A 21422-nucleotide genomic window follows, 5' to 3' on the forward strand; every position below is an offset into this window, starting at 1 on the left:
GCTTCAAAACTCACCGTTCGAACGGTAGGCAATGGTTTCTGATTGCATAACAGTAATAACAGTTTTGGGGATATTTAACCTCAGTGCTGATTTTTTATTACGCAGAGATTGATTTGATGAAAAGCAATCATTCATAGTTTCATCGAAAAGTTTTTTTTATAAAGTTATTACTCAATTTGTCAAATGCTGCAGGGGGAATGAATTAAATGTGGTGAGATTCTGAAAGACCTCAAGAAATGCAGGTTTAGATTGTTTTGGAAATGGTTCCCACGCCAATCAGCCCTTTCGCTAATAACCTACAGCAGTTTTGCACAGATAAACCGGTCAACGAATGTGTGATCTGTCATAACCAATTTAGGACTAATTTCGTATTGTTTTATATATCTCAGTGCCGTCAACTTGCGGCTGTTCCGAAGGGTTGAAAATGGACCATGATTAAACCCAGTATCGCGTCGAGTCTTGGTTATATTTATGCGTTCCCTAACGTAATTACCTAAGCGGAGATCGTCCCGTATAAAAGGGTTTTTGTGAATGGCAATCTCGTTAGACCGGTCTACCGGCCACTCAATAAAGCTAAAGTTCCTGTTCGAGGAGAAAACCCATAAGGGCACCCCAAGGCGATCTACGTCAAGACTGAACGAATGCCACGGTCAGGACATGATAGTAGAATACCGGACAACAGAAACAACCATCCCCTCCTCTTCGTGAAGAATATGTCACCCCACTAAACTCGAGTCGATTTCGAGTAATCGGTTTTGTATTCTATTCACCTTAAAAATAAGTGAAAATCATGATATATATATAATAGTTTTTGAAATATAGCTAAGAGTTTGGCACCTTAAAGCCTATGTAACGAATCTACGCCCAAACTGGCAAAAAAAAAATAGTGGGTTATATCTATGATATAACCGCAAGGTTCACGTGGAACTACCTTAGCTTAGCAATCATTCGTTTGTATTGATTAAATTCTTGATTGAATGAAACAGTTTCCAAATTCAATTGAGCTCAATATATTTGCTCTGTGAGTGAAAAAAATGAACAAATGCCGTGTAAAGTCAATTCATTTATTGTGATTGATTGTTCTTCGTTACAAGTAAATTTAATGACGGACCTTTTACGTTTGGTATGATGACTAGAACAAAATATATGTACGGAAGAATTATCAAACGTTTGATGAACCAGACTAAGGCTGAAAATCTTTCCAATAAAGACAAAAAAAAATTATCAAACGATTATTTTATTTTACATTTCCCTCTGAAGTTTACATCCCAAAAGTGTACATACTTCTCGAATCTCGAATTTGCTTGAAACTGGGAAGTTCATTCGCTTCTAGTGTCTGCACGATTTTCCCAGGTTCCTAAGTTTAGAAGATCATGTTAGGACAGACATATTCCACTCTGCACAAAGGCAAGCGAGGACAAAAGTACTCGCAGTTTGCATTTATTTGCAGAGCCGATTTCCCCAGAAACCTCGGTTTTGAAGTCTGTGTTAGGGAAACACATTTCAATCGGAACAAAAATACCCCCGATTTGTATGAATTTGCAATGCCGATTTCCCCTAGGCTGCTTGGTTTTGATGGCTGTGTTAGGGAAACCGTAAATCGGGCAAATCAAAACGATGCAGTTAGGGCGTTTAGATAACGCCTAATATTTTACAGTTATTCAATTGTTTATCTAATGAAAAACAACATTTTGTTAGTTGCGATAGATGCGTAGAAATATTCCCTATCAAGTGATGCAAACATCTCTCCTATCCAGTACGAAATGTTCGAGCTATAAGCATTCGAAATCTTTCATTTTTTCTTGCATGTTCTGTGTTTAGGTTTTCATTTTACCCTCCATATATTCCGGTTAGACGTAGTCCCACGCCTTGATATGAAAGATGTGTTCTATTGTGTTATAGCGACAAATGCACAAATCAAAGCACCTGTTTGTAAGAGTGTTAAAAAGCGTTGGTGTGTATGGAGCAGACGACCTCTCATTCTCTCAGATGTCATGCTTGTCAGCTTGGAATTGTACCCAAAAAAAGCCCAACGATGCCAAGCAAGGATCGAACCGAGGCCGGCTGGGTTGTAAGACTGTTCCACACAGCCACTGGTGCCGTCAAATCAATGTACAAAAATATTACACCACACTATAAAATGAAATTGGATCTTATAAACCAAATGTCAATTTGAAACAATATTCTACAAGGTTCTTTTTTCTATCAGCATTGTTTCAGCAAAAGTAGTAATGAGAAATCTTGCAAGAGACCTCCTTTTCTAAGACGTATTTTTAGTGCAGAGTCATGAATTTTCGATGTTCTGTAGAGCTCCGAACAATTAAAACAAATGAATGAAAAAAACTCCACAAAATATCATTGATTCTCGGTCCGTCAGACCGTGTACGTGAGTATAGGAGGGTTAATCTTTTAAGAATACAAAACTAGCCAAATGGGAAAGAATATTAAAAATTTAAAAAGTTACAAAACTATGCAACGAGGAGGTAATTGAAAAAATTAGTGCCCTGGCATACACAATTGCAGCAATTTCTGGTTATCCGAAACATAAAAAAATGATATGTTTTTAATCAGTCTTTACTGAAGGCGCTATGGTATGAGCCTTTGACAAGCCCAATAAAAAGCCCAAAAATGGTTTGAGCCAAAATGGCGGCAGCTTGGAAAAAAAAATTAGCATACTTTTTATGACGATATCCATTTTTTTTAAAAAGTAAGATCGATCAAACAAAATTTTCATTGATTCATGCGAAAAAGAGATTTATGAAGAACGATCATACCAAATTTGAAATGAGAATGTTCAGTAGAACTTAAGATATCGTATACGCCAGTTTGGAACAAGAAGTTTCGAGAAAAACAGGTTAAAAGTTTTGAATGAGGAAAGTACTAGACTAGATATCGCGTCATTAAAACGGCCATGAATCGGAAAATAATGCGATTTTACAAAGAAATTTTTTCCAAAGACATATTCTCGAATGTCTGAACTTCAGAAATATGAAGAGACAAATTCTTTTCATATTGTTTTTGTATTTTTTTTTTGTTTCTTCATTTGTTTTTTTTGTAATTTCTAGACTAACAGTTCGGCTGAAAAGTTTATAAGGTAACACAGTAAAACTATTTTTTTTGCAAAATTCAATTTTATTACTCTACATAATTGCCTTCGAGGACGATACAGCGATTATAGCGATCGTGCAACTTGATACCATTTTTATAGTACTCTTTCGGTTTTTCCTCAAAATAGGCCACAGTTCCGGTAATCACTTCATCATCGGTCTTAACTCCTTCCCGTACGATTTAATTTTCAAAAGAGCGGACCAAATGCAAACGCTTCGATGGGTCACGCATCGAGTAACTTCACTACTCTGTTGAGCGTCTTAGTGCCTTGTGATATGCAAGCACGCCACGAGAGAGACTCGATATTGTACATTGTGGCACAATCATTCCATATCGAGTGCGACTCGATGTTTTACGTGAAACGGTTAAATTTCTTGCCAGCGAGTATTCTCTTCAGGTTCGCGTACAGAAAATAGTCGCTGGGGGCCAGATCTGGACAATACGGTGAATGCGGGAGCAATTCGGAGCCCAATTCATGCAATTTTGCCATCAATAAAAGGACTCCCATCTGGAAATTCTTTTGACACCCATGCACCTACCTTCAGGACTGATGTGTAAAATCTCAATGGCACAAGAATGGTTCTTGTTTGTTCCAGAGGTTCACGGTTGTACGATTCACTATGTCGCAGTTTGGGTTCTAGGAGATGGTTCAAGATTCAATTTCGAAACTATCTCGAAATGCTTTTATGTTGACTCGAATTGCTGACCCAAACCAAGGTGATTACAATTATGTTTGCCATTTCCCCATTGCCCGGAAGAAAGAACAAAATGCGATAATAAGCCCATAAGAAGCGTCGAAAAGCCAGTAACGAACCGTGTTTCTTCTTCGAGCTTTCCTCTATAATTTCACTCACAACACGTTTGGCCTTGGACTTGAATATGTTCACGGATGAAAGAGTCATGAACATAACGCGGAAAGGAATTATAAGCTAATTATCACAAATGAATCAGAAACAATTATACAATCAATTTGTTTCCCATAATTCATTCCCATTATTGAATATCATTCAGATAAACTTTGTTTAATCTGGGAACTGTGAACACAAATTTGCCTGATGACAAGCTGTTTGTAAAGCCCTGGATTACTTGATTATTTTGGATTATTTGGATTCGTCAAGGCTAGGAGCGACTGAATTGAAAAAGCATAAAGTCTTTGCAATTCAACACTAATACACTACTATTTCTATTACACAGCGAGCGAGCTCCAGCTCCAGCGAGATGTGAACAGTCTTCCCTGATACTCAGTGGTTTTGCTTGATACGAAGTACGAGAGAGAAATCAGAAGACCCGATAGTATGTTGTGAATGGAAAATGATTTTGTTCATAACTTCATATTCAAGGTGGAGGCACAATTAAATGATATTAAGATCGGTTTCCATTCTCTCTGGTGGAGAGCACTTGTGTGTTTTGGACGCAAGAATATGTGGTAGGTATCTGAAAAAATATATTTTTTTTTATTCCGAATGCTTATAACTGGATTATTTCTTAATAAATCGCGAAGATGTTAGCATCAATTGATTAAAAAAATTCTAAGCATCTATCACTATAAATAAAATTTTAATTTTCTTTAGATAAAAAATAGAATAAGTGAGATAAAAAATTGAATAATTGTAAAATGTGAAGCATTGTCTGAATGCGCTAACTTCCTCTTATTGATTGGCCTAATTTGTGCTATCGACCTAACTGTGTGCCTAATTTGTGTGTATCGACCAAAAGTTGCGACTAGCAACGAAATACTGTTTGAATACATCAATACCACTGCGAGAACAATCGTAGCTATCCACCGTTCATATAATTCTATCCAAAGGAAATTTTAAAGAATAAGAAAACGAAGATTCCATATAACTTCTGGTGTCACTCTTGTTGACCTCGGTCTCGCACTAGCTAGCGAGCAAACAGGAGTCTTTTCTAATGCTGAAATCAACCATAGCAAAGCAGCAACATTAGAATCTTAGCAGCAGTAACAGAGGCAAACCGGTTTCAATTTTACTGTTGTCCAGATGAGAGCCGTGAGTCTCCACGGTCGATCCAACACACACAGTGATGCAATATTTTTGGAACAGGAATGAACAAGAATACTCACATAAGCCAAGGTCTCTCAAAACATCCACTAAAGAGCTATTTAAAAAAAAAACTCGAGGTTGGTTATATCTGAGCAATTCCAAATGAAATCGACAAATGACAACATGAGTATTTTTGATTCGAGATTGATGAAGAGCTTTTTTGTTTTAAATCACAACAGGATTCCTAATTTGTGGCTAAAAATGATTGTTAACATACGAAAATTCGAAGTTTCGAAAATTCATAAAAATTCGATGTTCCGCAAAGTTCGTCAAAAATTGTTTTACCATCTTGGACTGATTTTTTAAATATTCTACATGAATTCTATTTTAGATGAAAATATTAGGAAAAAATACATATTTTAGATAATGCAAATTGAAGTTGTTTTTTTCGTAAATAAAAAAACAGTACTAATTTTTTTTTCAGTGTATATTTATTTCACATTTTAACATAAACACTCTATAACACTCTCTAAGACACCATTTCGGTACGACTCATAGTTTTTGAGTAGAAACGTCCTTTTCAAAAGTTACACTTGAGTCAAACAATCCCAATTGCTGTGGAAAACTCATATTTTCCCTCCAATCCAAACGGAATACAAACTTTCATTCGAATCAAAAATACATATTTAAAATCTGAATTTTTAGGACGATTTCTTTCGGAATTGCCCATCTGTCATATAATCGCAAGATAGACGTAGGACTACCGCTAGCTTGGTAGCTATCATTTGTTTGAACTTGCATCTGAATCAGTTCAATGAATGAATGAATATTTTGAAAGATTACTGAAAGTTTTTCTTGTTAGTGTGTGGAGCATGGAAATATTTCTGCAGGGATACATGTAAAATTAAACCCTTTTGAACTTGTTGATGATCCTGAAAAAAAAACTGCAAACTGTTTACGTAACTTTCTGAAGCAACTTAAGATGATTGATACATGATTCATTCTTGTTCTCGTGAGAACAACACACGTCCGTGTTCGGGAATCGATTTCGATTACCACAAAGAGAAGCGAGTATAAAAGTGCTCACTGCAAAAGGCAAGCATCGTCAATCAGTTAGATTGTTTTGATTGCAATGGCTTGCGTTCAAAGAAATTTTTGAGCTATTGAAACAAATTGTTGGGTTAATAAATAACAATCATATAACTCTTGGACATTTTAACTAACTTTCGAACTAAGTGATTATCTTACCACTTCGTTCATTCAGAAAAGAATCATCAACGCTAAAAGGAGGAATTAATCCTCCTCTGGTATACCCCGCGCAAATAATACTCCTCTCCCGACAATCTGGACCATCGATCGCTGCTTTCATCAAGCAATGCGGTTTATTGGATATGGTGAAACATTATCCATCCAAATATGTATCGTATTATCATCAATAATTCGTTTTTCGCTAAAGCCTCCATTCAATCAGGCGGCAGAAAAGAATCGGGATTGGAAATATAGTCCTAAGGCGAATTAGTGGAACCTTTCTCCAGTCACTTCGCAATCACAACTAAATGGATTTCCAAGTGGGTACCAGTTTATATAAACAGATTTGTGTGATTTTTGGAGCTATTGAAACATGTTTTTGGGTCAACAAACTTTGAACTAACATTCCGGTATAGAAATGAAAGATGTAGTTTTACGTCAAAAGTGCGATGCAATCTGCAATTTTTTGCTGTCGATCATTCAATTTTTCATGCATTATTTCCAAGTTCAAAGTGGCGTCAAGGTACAGCGAATTCCCAGTCGAATTTTCCAAAAGTGAGAGCTATTTTCTTCGGGTGGTGAAAGTTATTCCGGATCTAGATCGGGTTCCGAACTTCGCAATCCATTCGAGATCGACTTCTGTATTCTACAATCCGTGTATGATTCAAACCCAATCGATAAATGCAAAGGTAACAACATTGCCTCGACGCGAACTAATGTCGATATAATTCATCCGTATTCGTGAAGCTATTTACTCCCTATCAGAATCGGCCCGAATGCAGTTTTTAATTGTTAAAATTCGAATGAACATTATCACTTAATGTTATTTAAATACTTTGAACTGGTAGTTCTAACCCTAACTTAACATTTTTTTATAATTTTTTTTAACTTCATCAAAAATATAAAATTATTATCAGACACAATTTTGTCCAGGTCAAGGCAATATTGTCACTTTTGCATATATCGATGGAATTTAAATCACGGATGGATTTTAAAATGCAGAAGTCGATTTTTTTCGGGTAACAGAATACAACACATAGGGGTGTATGTCTAGTCTCTCTTCAGTCATCGAGCAGTCAGTCGGTCATCATATAAATTCTTCTCATGAGGGCAAAAATGATTTACGAATCCACCATTTTCAGTTGCTTCCACAAAACCACGCAAACCATCGGACCTCTTTAGGGCCGCCAACATTCGTTGTGAGATCATCTTCGATCATCGGTAATCCCTTATATTTTTGCTTCAAAATATAACCATATTAATTCTACGAAAATGTTTCTAGCTACAGCCAAAGTTAGTTTTTAGCACATGTTATGGTATCCCGATTTATTACATTAAATGAGCCGAAAAATAACAGAAAATGTTCTACTCCCCAATACGTGTATATCATTTGTATAATATATATGCTAGAGCCAACATGAGCAAGCGAAACAGGAGACACATTTAAATGCTCGCATACATACAAACCTATTTTAAGCTGTTGAAACAGCTCATTATTTGCGCACTTGACTCTCCAGCACACGGAATGGCATAATTTCTGCAGAAGATGAAATGTTTTCAGCCAACGCTAGTTTGGGTGTAGCTTCACATTAGATTACATCGTTATTATTATTTTTTTCAACCTCGTAACGAAGATATTAATCTTTTTCAATACCACAATGTGGATATAATAAGGTTATTCGATTTCATGTTCTACTAAAACTAACTGTTCTCTTACCTATCACATCTCGTCTACTGGAAGACATAGGATACTTTAGCAATGTAAGACCTAGCCCTAGCGAAAAAAATACAATACCGCGCCACAATATTTCTAGCCTACTACACTTTTTCTGAGTGGTTGTTTCTGTTGCAGTTGTTGTCTGCAACGATTTATTCCGGGAACCATTTCCCATCAATTTATGCGAACATTTTTGCGATTTATTAAAAAATTCTAGGATTTTTTTAAAAACCATGTAAGAAGTACAGTGTTATTTTTTCATTCTATAGTCATTTTATAGTGATTATAGTCTTATGTCCGAAACCATAGCGCATCACAAGGACTATCATATAAAATTTGCATTTTTGCATTAGGTGCTCTGAAATGAGGCTTGAACACTTGTGCTGAAGAATATAGGTGCAAGCTGTCATTTTATGCATTTACCATTAAGGTTTGATTCAGTTCGAATCCGCAATCATTGTTCAATTTATAACAGCGATCATAGTAGGCGTATCTAAAATCTTTTGACAGCAAATTGTTCGGAAAACCTGTATCTTTCGACGATGAAAATTTGAAATGCACGTTGTATCGAAGTTCCCCTGTAGGATCAACAACTATGGAAACAAAATCCAAATTTTTGGCATGCGTAATATTTGGCTAATTAGCTTCAATTTGATATGTCGATCATTTGAATCGATCCAAAGGTTATGAAATTTAAAAAAAAAGTCGTTTTCGGAAAAAGAGGAAAAAAGATATTTTCCGGACCACCCTAAAATTGAAATGGGCCTATATATTTTGTAATAAAGAGCAAAACTACCAATTTTCACGAAAATCTGAGAACCACTATATCGGTTTGACATGGAATGGCTGAATATTGAATGTATTTTACTTAATTTTTTTTATGTTTATTTGTTTGGCTTTCCCCTTCCATTATTCGCTTTACTTCTTCCATATTTACGACCACAAAAATATCAGTAGGAGATCTCTCATGAAGCTAGCTGAATTAAGTAGTTTTATAGAAGTTGGTAGAGTATTCCAATTCACAATGCCTCTTAAAAAAATGATTGGCTATAATAGTAGGAACTGTACTGAGGAATTCTATAGTTTTTTGTCAGAGTGCCTTGCAATTGTACAAGCTATACTAAAACTGTAATTTGGAACATGGTTTTTAATAATCCGGAACAGAGTTATATATGATCTGTACATATGAAAGTTTGTAAATGAATGTAAATCGAAAACCAAAAGTCTCCGATAGACCCGCATAGTTTAAGTAGTATTCAAGTCAATAAAAAAATGTTTGATAGGTGACGACAGTTTTTCCTCTTGAGTCAAATCGAATAAAGGAAATAAATATTTCCATGTTTTCATCGAAAGATGTTTCGGGCACAATCGGTTTTCGATATCGAAAAATCGACAGCAATTTGCAAATTTAAATGGAACAGATGTGCGAATGTGCCGGGGTTCGCAAACTCAGTAAAACAATTTAAAACTCCGGTGATAAATTTGGTCTGTCGATTTGAGCAACATGAGCCGGAGCAGACACTATTGGACTACGGTTGCTTGGGCTACAAGTTAAGCCCCAAGTAATATCACCATGTCGACAGGGGGTCCATCAAAGAAGGCCATCAGATCAGAGTAAGCTGAAGGGAAGAATACCTCAACCTGCTTCATGACAATCAGTCATAAGAGAACAGTCAATCGAACATTCTTCGAATCCGAGCAAGCTTTATCGATTTCCTGATATACTTTCTAAGCTGATTGACGATGAACCTAATGAAATGGAACAAACATTTTCACAAACGAGCCCAACTTTATTAGTTGCAGAGGAAAACGACTTGAGATTGAAATTTTCCGATAGGTCTCTGAGAGAAATGAACTACATAACTTTAAAAATAAACCCATTGTATAGATTGCATTTCCTTGAGATATACCTAACCTTACTGTGGTTACTCATTAATATCCATCGAATAAAATATATAAAAATACTCTCACCTAAACCCGCACCCATAAAATTTGTATACACTGATGCACACATCATCAACAGCAAATTAAACCTTTTCTTCTTTCAATCGGCGACCCTGACCTTAGCCTCCTTTATCGTCAGCACCTGCCGCCAACGATTGGCCATGTACAAACAAACAAAAAAACGGAACGTGCGAGCATTGAATAAACATCAATTCAATTCACTGTTTTGATAGACTCCAAAGCTATCGTCGAAAGCGGTTGCATTGCACGCGATTAGCGCGGCTAACGGTTCGCGGACTAATTCAATGCGTGCCCCCACCTGTTGCTATCACAACACAGCACCACCAGTCCTGGGACTTATCACACGCGCACACGCGGCTACCCGCTCAACAGGGTTGCGACAGCATCAAACTTTGCAGTTTAAACTCGTACTCCATTGAAACAAAAACTTGCCATGGAATCGATCCAAAACGACCCCCATAACTGACCCAAGTAGAATTACCATCTCACTCGAAAAACTCGTTACGATGTGGGTTTCTGCGAGTGTACTTTGCACTGCTCGTATGCAACACTTTTTTGTGTATATATTATCACATCTTGGCATCCCAAGAAATTCAATCACTTTGAGCTTCGCTCGATACATCGGTGTTTTTTCATCCGTCACTCGCGAGTAACATATTATTATTGCATCATTATATAACCCCTGTGCTCCGGTTCCAGCATTTTTACACCTTTACTCCACCACAACAACAACAGCACACACAACCACGGGTCGCATCTCTGCTCTTCACGGTTTTGCCGAACGCTCCGGATCTAGGTCATCCTTTGTCCAGGCTATTGAGTGGCGTCATCACCGGGGGTCCTGTGCCAAATTGGCAGTACACAATCTTGTCTTGAACTTATCACAACCGTCCGAACGACCGACCGACCAGATGTGGGAGGAATTTGAATACGCGCGTACGCAAGACGCGAGACCACGGTTGATACTGAGAAACAGAGGAGACCAACCTCCCCGGCAGGTACCGATGACTGACTGCATCGAAGAAAATGGTCGAAAAAAAAGAGTTCGGAAAGTTCGCTCCGGAGAGGGAAAGAAAAAAGTGCAAGTTTGCATTTTATTTGTTTTGCGCATTGTGATCCCCTACCAAGCGGGTCGTACCGTGCAGAGGGGACAATTTGAACCAGTTCTTGAAAAATCTTAAATGAGGATGATCTTAGTATGGTCATAGTATGGACACAGTTTTTTTCTGTATTATAGTGACTTTTAGCTGGTTCGTCACTTGGACCAATGGATTCATTCCGTTGGAAGAATGTCGGGAGTGAGAATTGAGCTCGTGAACTTTAACGTGAGAGGTACGGACGTTAATCACGTTGAGCCAGATCGTCCTTAATAATAACTTCCCTGAAAAGTAAAGATTCCTTCTATTGAGCACTAGTCTGCACGTGTAATCTGTGTATCTATTAAAAAAATAATTTGGCGTCCGGATATCAGGATTTAACTCGAGTCAATGGGTTTCAGTGATTATTTTCAGGTTTTTTTTATAAAGATAAATCCAGTTGGAGGATAATTATAAATAAAATTAAAAAGTTATTTATTGAGAGAATTTTGTTCTTTTTTTTCGACATCCATGCTGATTTTCTGATTTTTGAATATTACTGATTGATTTGGTTTTTAGATTTTTCTTGTTTTTCCAAATTTTTTGATTATTTTTTTTCTATATTATATCTATATTTTTTTAAATTTTTTTTCTGATTCTTCAGGATTGAAAAACAAATATTTCTGATTTTTTAAATTTTTCTTCGTTTTCTAATTATTTTGGTTATAATTTTCCGTATTTTCCCTTCCCTTTTCACAAATTTCTTATAATTATTTTTCATTGTTTTTTTTTTAAATATTTATTTCAATTTTTTTTAATTCTTTGGATTTTTTTTTGTTTTTTTAGGTTTTCTGTTTTCTTAATGCAATGATTTTTCTATGTTTCTAAATTTTATCAGATAATTGTCTGATTTCATTGATTTTGTTTTTTTTTATTTTTAAGGTTTTTTTTATTTTCACATGTTCTTCCGATTTTTCTGATATTATTATTTTTTACTTTATAGATATTTTGGATTTTCTAGATTTTTATCCCGTTTTTTAACACAGATATTTTGAATTCATTTCTTTTTTGTTTTTCATTTTTTTTTAATTAATTAATTTGTGTAATGATTTCCTGGTTTTAATCTAATTTATCATTTTTTTCTAAATTTTCTCGTATTTTCTGATCTCAATAATATTTAATGTTTTTTTTAACTTTCGGAATTTTCCGAGTCTTTATGTTTTCTTTAATAGATTTTTCAGATTTTTGTATTGTTCTGTTTTATTTAATTAGGGGATTTTTTTTTCATTTTGCCGTATTTCTGTGATTTTCAGTTTTTGTGATTCTTTTGATTTTATTTCAGATTTTTCCGATTTTCCCTTTTTTTTCTGTTTCAAATTTCCAAATTTTCTTCAAAGATTTTGATTTTAGATTTGTTTTGTTTTTCTGGTATTTTTTTGTTTTTTCTTGATTTTTTTTTTATTTATACAATATTTTCTGTATTTTTTATATTGTGAACTTCCTGATTTTTCTCCTATTATTTAATCTTTTTTTTTAAGATTCTTCAGATTTTTTCAGTTTATTTTTTTTGGCAGACTTATCTCACTTCTTAACTAGGCGAACCTAGCCAGAATTTTCACCTGCCCCCGGGCTTCTGAATGCCAAAGGGGGACTAGGCTCTGCGGAATGCACGTATCTGCATGCTCGTGCTGTTTCAGTCCTGACCGAGAAATTGTCGGACAATCGCGCAGGTGCTAAGGATGACCGACTTTTGGATGCCGGCCAATTCCTTCTCCATATTCAACACCTTTAGCGCTTCCAGAAGTGTCTTCGGGACAATTCCAGTTCCAGAGAGAACGACTGGAACAATTCTTGGGACCTCCCTTAGCCCCCACAGTTCCTTGAGCTCCACGGCCAATGGTCGGTACTTGCAGATTTTGCGACCGTGGGTCTCCTCCAGATTCTGGTTCAGTGGAATAGCGACATCGATGATGGTGACTTTGCGGTCGCTCTTGTCGTAAACCATTATATCTGGCCGGTTGTGGTGGATCGAGAGGTCGGTCAGAACAGTGCGATCCCAGTACAGCTTGAAACGGTCATTTTCCAGGACAGGTGCAGGCAGGTACCGGTAGTTTGGTACGTTGTCTTCCAGTAGAGCACATTGGAGCGCCAGTTGTCGATGAACAATACGGGCCACGTTGTTGTGGCGCTCGGTGTAGGCTGCGTTGGCCAAAACGGGACAGCCTCCCATAATGTGCTCTATGTTTTCACCTGGTTGATGGCACATCCGGCAAATGTCATCAACGTCTTGATGCCAGACGTACCGCCTGCAGTTTCTCGTCGGCATTATCCTGTCCTGGATGGCTATCATGTCGGCTTCTACTACTGAAGAGAGTTCACCACGCGTTAGCCACAGATTAGATGCGGCCTTGTCGACGTGTGGCCGATCCAGTTGATGGGGGTGGGCACCATGCACTGCCTTCTGCTTCCAAGCTGCAATCTTCTCCTCCACTGTCTGCAGATTGCAGTTGAGTTGGTACTCCGCTTGCGCCAAGTGCAGAGCGCTGTATCCTCTGTCGGCGGCGCAGACAGCCCGGTATAGCGCGTTTTGGTTGGCGCGTTCTGCGAAGTACTCGCGCAGTTGTCGTACCTGGGCAACACACAGTGCAGATATGTCGACTATTCCAAGTCCCCCTTCTTTGCGTGGCAGTGAAACTCTCTCCAGTGCCGATTGAGGATGGTGCATTCCGGCCTCTTTAAATGCTTTCCTCATCCTCCTCTCAAGGTCCTCTAGGTCAGTTTTGCTCCATTTGACTACACCAAAACTGAAGGTCAGCAGGGGAACCGCGAATGTGTTGATCGCGCGTACCTTGTTCCCCGCGTTGAGGAAAGTCCTCAGGACACAGTTCACTCGACTCAAGAACTTGTCTCGCAGCTCCGTCTTGATGTCGGAGTGGCGAATCCCGGTGAGCTGTCGGAATCCAAGATATTTATAGGATTCGCCACGAACCATGTCTCTTATGAACTCGCCGTCATAGACCTCGTAACCTCCGGATTCGGTAAGCTGCCCTTTCAGCATATGGACACAGCGGCACTTGTCAAGGCCGAACTCCATGCAGATGTCCCTGCTTATGTCTTCGACAACCCGGATAGCTACACCTAGACGCTGACGTGAATCAGCGTAGACCTTGAGATCATCCATGTAGAAGGTATGGGTCACTTCTTCGTGGGCGCCGTCGCCATACCTTATTTTATAGCCATGACCGTTTCTATTGAGCGTCCTACTGAGGGGGTTCAGTGCCAGACAAAACCAAAGCGGGCTGAAAGAGTCGCCTTGGAATATCCCCCTCTTTATCTGCAGCGTTCTAGACTGCAACACATTTTCCCCATCACTGAGGTGCAGAGACGTACTCCACTGCCTCATCGCATGCTGCAGGAACCTAACGACGACGGGATCAATTTTGTAGAGCTCCAATACCCGGACGAGAAACGAGTGAGGTATGGAGTCATAAGCCTTCCTGTAATCGATGTAGGCCATACTTAGGTTCCGCTGGTTATATACCGCCTGGCCGACTATGGCTGCGTCGATGATGGCCTGGTCTTTGCAGCCATGCGTATTTTTCCTGCATCCTTTCTGCTCTTCTGCGATGATGTGATGCTGTTCGCAGTGAGCAGAAACTTTGGCGGTAATTATGCTGCTCAGTATTTTGTACAGACTCGATAGGCACGTTATCGGTCTGTACTTTGATGGGTTCAATGTGTTGCTGTCTTTCGGGAGGAGGAAGGTGACGCCACGGGTGGCGAATTGAGGAAGGTTGTGTGGGTCACGTAGCACCTTGTTGAAGCACTCAGCTATCTTTGGATGTGCGACGGTCAGCTTCTTGTGCCAAAAGTTCTGGACACCATCGGGGCCCGGTGCTGCCCAGTTCCTCAGGTACCGCGAGGCTTCGCGGACATCGTTCTCTCCGACGATGATAGCTGGCATCTCTCCAATTTCACCACAACTCTCCTCCTCCCGTCTTAACCACATTTGCCCGTCGCGATGTTCTACTGGGGTCTCCCAAATACCAGCCCAGAAGTTCGTCACATCGCTAATATCTGGCAAACCTTCGCGGTAGTCGGGCTTCTCGTCGCTAATGTAATTCTAAAAAATAATAATTTTTTATTTTTTAGATTTTTTTCTGAGTATTATTTTATTTTCTCGCTCGAGTACGCTCAGTTTTGAATTATCTTTTTAATTTTCCTGATTTTTCTGTATTTTTAAAGATTATTTAGTTTTTGCAGATTTTGAATTACTTAATTTTTTTTTGTTTTCATATTTTTGATTTTTATTCAAATTTCAGGTTTTTTAAATCTTTCTAATTAGTTAAACTTTTTAGATTTTTATTTGTTTTTTTTTAATTTTTATACAGAAAATAAAATGCAAATTTTCAGAATTTTTTAATTTTGATTTTTTAAATTTTTAATATATTAATTTGTCCAATTTTTTTAGACATTTTAGATTTCTCAGGTTTTTTTGCGCATTTTATAGTTTTTTTTAGATTTATTTCAGGATTCGACAGTTTTTCCTATTTTCTATTGAAATTTCCAGATTAAGTAATCTTTTTTTATTCCTCAATTTTTTCTGATATTACTATTTTTTTCCTTTTCCTATTTTTTAGGGTTTTCCTGACTTTTCTGAGTTTTGCTTATTTAAAAAATCGGATTTTAACAGAATTATTTTTAATTATTTTTTTATCAGTTTTTTTTTTATTTCGTAAAATAGAAGTTTCATGTTTGAGATTGGCGGTGTTTCGTTTTTGTTTTTAAATTTTTTAATTGTTTTTCAAGATTTATCAGATTTTGCTGAATTTAAAAAAATCCATTTTTTACTATTTTTTATATTTTGATTGAGTTTAACTATCAAATTGTTTTTTACTCTTTTTATTTTTTTAAATTTTCTTGACTTTTCAAAATTGTTTCAAAATAATACAATTTTCAGATTTTTACTGTTTTTTATGTTTTTTGATTCTGATGTTAATTAGAATTTAAACAGGCTGGAAACCATTCCTCAGATTTTTTGAGTTTTTGAGATCTTTCGGTTTTTTTAATTTCCTGCATTTTCTGAGGTCTCAGATTTTTCTGATATAAATTTGTTGATTTTTCTGAATTTTCTAAATTTTCTGTTTTTTTTAATCTCTGGATTTTGTGAATTTTCTGGATTCTCTGAATTTTTTTTAATTTTCTAAATTTGTTGAATTCTCTGAATTTTCCAAATTTTCTGAATTTTCTGAATATTTAGAATGTCAATTTCATATTCTGAATTTTCTGAATATTCAAAATGTTCAAAATACTCTGCATTTTCTAATTTAAAAAAAAATCTGATATTGCTGATATTTTCTAAGTTTTAAAATTTACTTTTAAATATTTTTTTTAAATTTTTCTCGCATTTCCTGATCTTAATAATATATTTTTTTTAATTTTGTGGATTTTCCGAGTTTTATTGTTCTGTTTTATTAAATTGAAGATTTTTTTCTGTATCTTGAATTTTCCATTTTCCTGTGATTTTTCTATTTTTGTTAATTTATTTTTTTATTTCAGGGATTTTAATTATGAGATTTGTATTGATATTATTTGATATTTTTATTTTTTTTTTAATTTTCAAATTTAAATTTTTTTGAATTTTTCTGTTCTTGTTTTTTCTGATTTTCCTAAAATATATGTTTCATCTTTGAATTTTTGTGATCTCTCGGATTTTTTTCGTTTTAAATTTTTTATTCAGTTTTTTCCCTTTTTTTATGTTTCCGGTTTTTATTGTTTTTCGAGATTTATCAAATTTTGCTAATTTTTTTAATTTTCCATATTTCGCAATTTTTTTTAAATTCTCAGATTTTTTTTTTCACTTATTTATTTTGTAGAATTTTTTTGACTTTTCTCAGTTTATTTTGAAAAATAATTAAATGTTCTGATTTTTACGGATTTTTTACGTTTTCTGATTTAATCAAAATTAGAATTTAATCAGGCTGAAAGCCCTTTTTCAGATTTTACAAATGTTGAGATCATTTATATATTTTTTTTATTTCCTAAATTTTTAAGATGTTTCAGATTATCCTAATTTGAATTTGTCGAATTTTCTGGATTCTCAAAATTTTCTGATTTTTGTTTAATTTTCTGTATTTTGTGATTTTTTTGAATACGAGTTTTTTAATTTTTCGAATTTGTTGAATTATCTGAGTTTTTAACTTTTCTGAATTTTCTATATTTCCAAATTCATTGAGGTATCCGACTTCTTTAAGATTTTTTTTTGAATATTCCGATTTTTTTAAATATTCAGAATTTAATTTCAGAATATTTAGAATTTTCTGATCTTTTTGAATTTTCTAAATATTCTGCATCCTATTTAAAAAAATCTTTTTTGCTAAACTAATTTCAATGCTGATAAAAAAATATCTTTTAGATAACTCGACTTGCTCAAATCTCTGTAGGGGAAGGAGGCGGGACCATCATCATCATCATTATTATCATAATCAGAATTTTCTGAAATTTCAAATTTTTTCATAATTTTTTGATTTTTTTTTCTGAATCATCAATTTTTTTATGTTTTCATTTTTTTTAATTAACTATTTTCTGAATTTTGAATTTTGTAATTTTTTTAATTTTCTGAATTTATAATTTCTGTAATTTTCAAGATTCGGATTTTTAATTTTGATTTCATTTTTTTTCATTCGTTTGTCTTGAACGTCACAGATTTGTTTGATTTATACACCAAATTATGTTATAAATGTTGTAAACTCATTTATATTAATACCAATGGCCATCAGGAAACAAAGTCCACCGGAGGGAAATTTTGGAGGATTCGTATTCAGACAAGTTCGGACCCGTTGAAATGGCTTCGCGCGTGGTGTTAATTTTCCGTTTTTATGTTCAATCAAGCTTCGAAATGCTAATTTATGGGTCAGTAGTCTTCGGACCTATGTAAATTTTGGCAGCCGGCAGATCGTTATCGTCCCTCTGATCATAATCATTAGTTATCGATAGTATGTAACCTTTCCGAAGGCAGTTGTGAGCGAGTCAGCTTGGTGAGGAAGATTATTTTCAGAAATCAAGTTTAATATAGAGACGACGTATTTTTGTTTTCACGTGCTGAAGCAATGATAGGCATCTGTGGTGAGAAAATTATCGCAACGGGCTCTAATAACAGACCCATTTCATTGCCATAATCATTTACCTTTTGTATTTACCGTTGCACAATTTTTTTAATCGTTGAGTATAAGTTGAAAACTGCGTTCATCATCTGCACCGAGAAATACTTCGCAATGATAACCGCTGGTAATTAAAACTCTCGTGCGTCCATAAACATAGTACATGCATTCCGAACCCGCGCCAAGGTTGTCACAATTGCTACTTGTAAACTGGTGTGCAACATCCCAAACTTCCGTATTTATCAAGCGCGGCTCATCTGTGGGTTTCGAAGGTCAGTTACAAGGGTCGCCTACGTGAGAGTGATAACGTCCATGATGAATCAGTTCTAATGATATCGATTTGCATTGGTGGACCATAACAAGCCGCACGGTTTCCAAACGGCCACACATTTGCATCACAAAATGAATGTCAATGGCGTTTCAAAAAAAAAAACGCGGTTTGGAAGCTCATCAGCCAACCAACGGAACATTATTCACGTTCCAATATCGATGGGCCGCCCCACACGGTTGCGGGGAATACAAATTGCGGTATTTTCCCGCTAAGCCGATATTTGACAAATACTCGAAAAAATAAATAATCTTTTTTGAGTAAGTTGGAGGTTGCCCAGGTCGGTAAGAACACGTTCGGCTTGTTGCTTTCACTAGTTCAGGCCTTAGGCTAAACTTTGAAATTCGAAAACATTAGTGTCATATCTGGTCATTAGTAAAGGGTGTGTCACATCAAATTGCATCACGGAAAAAACGCTGTAGAAATTTAATTTTTAGGAATTATATCTTCAGCTTTCGCTTATAATCAGATAAGAGTGTATAGATCACGTTGGCCATGCTTCACTGTCAATTTTTCGTAAATTTGGAAAAATGTCGTCGAACGAAAAAGAGCGTCGTGAATTAATCCTGCGCATTCATTTCGAGAATCCGAAGTTGTCACATCGGGACATCGGTAAGATGCTGGGAATCGTCCAATCCACGGTCAGCAGAGTACTAAAACGATACTTCGAGAACCTAACCATCGACCGGAAGGTGAAGAACGGCAAAAATGGATGCTCCGTCAGTGAAAAAGATCACGAGCGCCCCCTTCGTGATGACCGGCACGGTAAACGGGCAGGTTTACCTTAAAGAGTGCTACAGAAGCGCTTACTACCACTATTGAAGCAGCACGAGGGCCCGACCATCTTCTGGCCGGATCTCGCTTCGTGCCACTATTCAAAGGACGTGTTGGAGTGGTACGAAGCCAACGGGGTCACCTTCGTGCCAAAGGAAATGAACCCGCCCAAAGCGCCGGAGCTTCGCCCAATAGAGAAATATTGGGCGATTATGAAGCAGGCCCTCCGGAAGAACCCAAAAGTTGTCAAATCGGAGGCGGACTTCAAGAGAAAATGGATTTCTGTTCAAAAAAACTACAACCTGACGTTGTACAGAACCTTATGGACGGGGTAAAGAGGAAGGTGCGAGCATACGGGCTTGGGCTCGAAGTAAGAATAAAAAGAAATGCCAAAAGTTGTTTAATAGTTTTTATTTTACTGTCTAAAATTTTCCAAAGGATCGGTCTACTGGGCGAATTTCTACAGCGTTTGTTCCGTGATGCAATTTGGTGTGACACACCCTTTATTATTGAAAAAGGGAGCAAATGTTTTTTTTTTCGTGTAAGCAACTAATAAAGTCATCCGAAAACGGCTGTCAAAAATTGCGACAAATGGTTTCCTTCGGCCTTTGCAACAAGAAACAGTAATAATCCCCTTCGATAGAAAAACGATAGATTGTAAGGAATGCGAACAAAAACAGGGGTAGTTGAAACGGTAAAATATCACTCGTGGAGATAAGAGATAACATAAACGAAACGGTGTTTATACTGTTCAGCCAACAATTGATTGACTGACTTTGTTCGGATACATTCATAATAGCAAAACAATCAACTGCGTTTTGAGCAAATCATGTTTCGGATGAAAAAGGTTTAATGATCGGTGTTTGCCTCTGAGGCATTACCATAACTGATAAAAAAAATGGAATTGCAATGCGTTACTGAGCTAGGTTAGCTTAGGTCATTTTCACACTTTCGAAGGGACTTGGATGGCGTTTGACGATATCAAAACAAATTAGGGCCTGTTGTGGCGATTACTCAATTGGATTGGATTTATTAGAATTACATCGGGTAACCGCTGAACTTCCTCCGTCAACCGTACCGATATCATATTAAAGTATTCATTTTAGTCCACAGATGGTAGATCCTCACTTCAATATCAGCAGCCACATCGAATCGATGCTGAGCGCAAAACATTTCTTCAGTTTCCTTGCAGGGAAGAAAGGTAAAAAGTACGACCTTGGGTCCGAAATTACCAATTCTCATGGTGATGAGAGTCTATAGCAGACTAGCCTAAAGAAGAACAAGACTGCGAGGAGGACTTTAGAAGCACGCATTGAAGAGTCGAAAACGGTCGATACATCGTTCAGTTAGCTTGGTGATTGCGAGCATCAAGGACAATCGTCTAAGAATATTTTACCGTTTCACAGAAGAAGGGCCGTAGATGTCTACGAACTACTTGCAGTCACATATGGACTCAAGCCATCATCGCAACACTCTAGCAACACGGACCCTGCAACAACTGGTTGTCCATAGAGGGTTTGAAGGTAATAAGACTGATTGGACATGAATTGTTCCTATGTTATACAGCCAATTCATGCAACTAGAATCCAATTTGTCCGGAAGTCTGGTCTTTGACTAGCAATAGCTAGTCTAGCTCATTGATTTCAATTTGATATGTCGATCATCTAAATCGGTCCAGTAAGTTCAAAAGTTGTGAATTTTTGGAAAAAGCCATTTTTGGAAAAAGGCCATGACGCCATGACCCATTCTAGCATGACGTGACAACGTTTTGACTCACTAGAAACAGTTTTTTCTCTCGTTTTCATGTATAAATTCCACGATTCCCAAAAAGTGAACGATGTAAAAGTAAAATTGAGAAAACTTCCTACAAGAATCATCAGTTGGAAAACGTGACAACACGCTCTGTACAGGAAAACAGTCTCCACGAAGCATTGTCACGTCATAAAATCAATAGAGGAACTGGTACAAATTCGGTACCCCGTACCCCAGCACTCTGGTGGCGAATAAAGTGTTCTAGTAATGTAGTAACAAACGTCAGATGCC

At 36.7% G+C, this 21422-nt stretch overlaps 1 protein-coding gene across 5 annotated transcripts in view; it reads right to left on the bottom strand.

The window, feature by feature from the left end:
* The window catches only part of LOC129776655 (neutral ceramidase), a 71162-nt gene that overhangs the window by 24011 nt on the left and 25729 nt on the right, over window positions 1–21422 (bottom strand). The window contains exon 1 of one of the 5 annotated variants that reach the window (XM_055782440.1): window positions 10523–11037. The exons of 2 other annotated variants lie outside the window; for them this stretch is intronic. The gene's annotated coding sequence lies outside the window, so the exon portion shown is untranslated. Of the gene's footprint in view, window positions 1–10047; window positions 10250–10339; window positions 10464–10522; window positions 11038–21422 lie in introns of those variants that run through there. 2 more of the 5 variants (XM_055782451.1, XM_055782457.1) reach the window with 2 other exon arrangements.

Source organism: Toxorhynchites rutilus, chromosome 1 (genome assembly GCF_029784135.1).
Source record: "Toxorhynchites rutilus septentrionalis strain SRP chromosome 1, ASM2978413v1, whole genome shotgun sequence".
In the NCBI taxonomy this organism is placed as follows: Eukaryota; Metazoa; Arthropoda; class Insecta; order Diptera; family Culicidae; genus Toxorhynchites; species Toxorhynchites rutilus.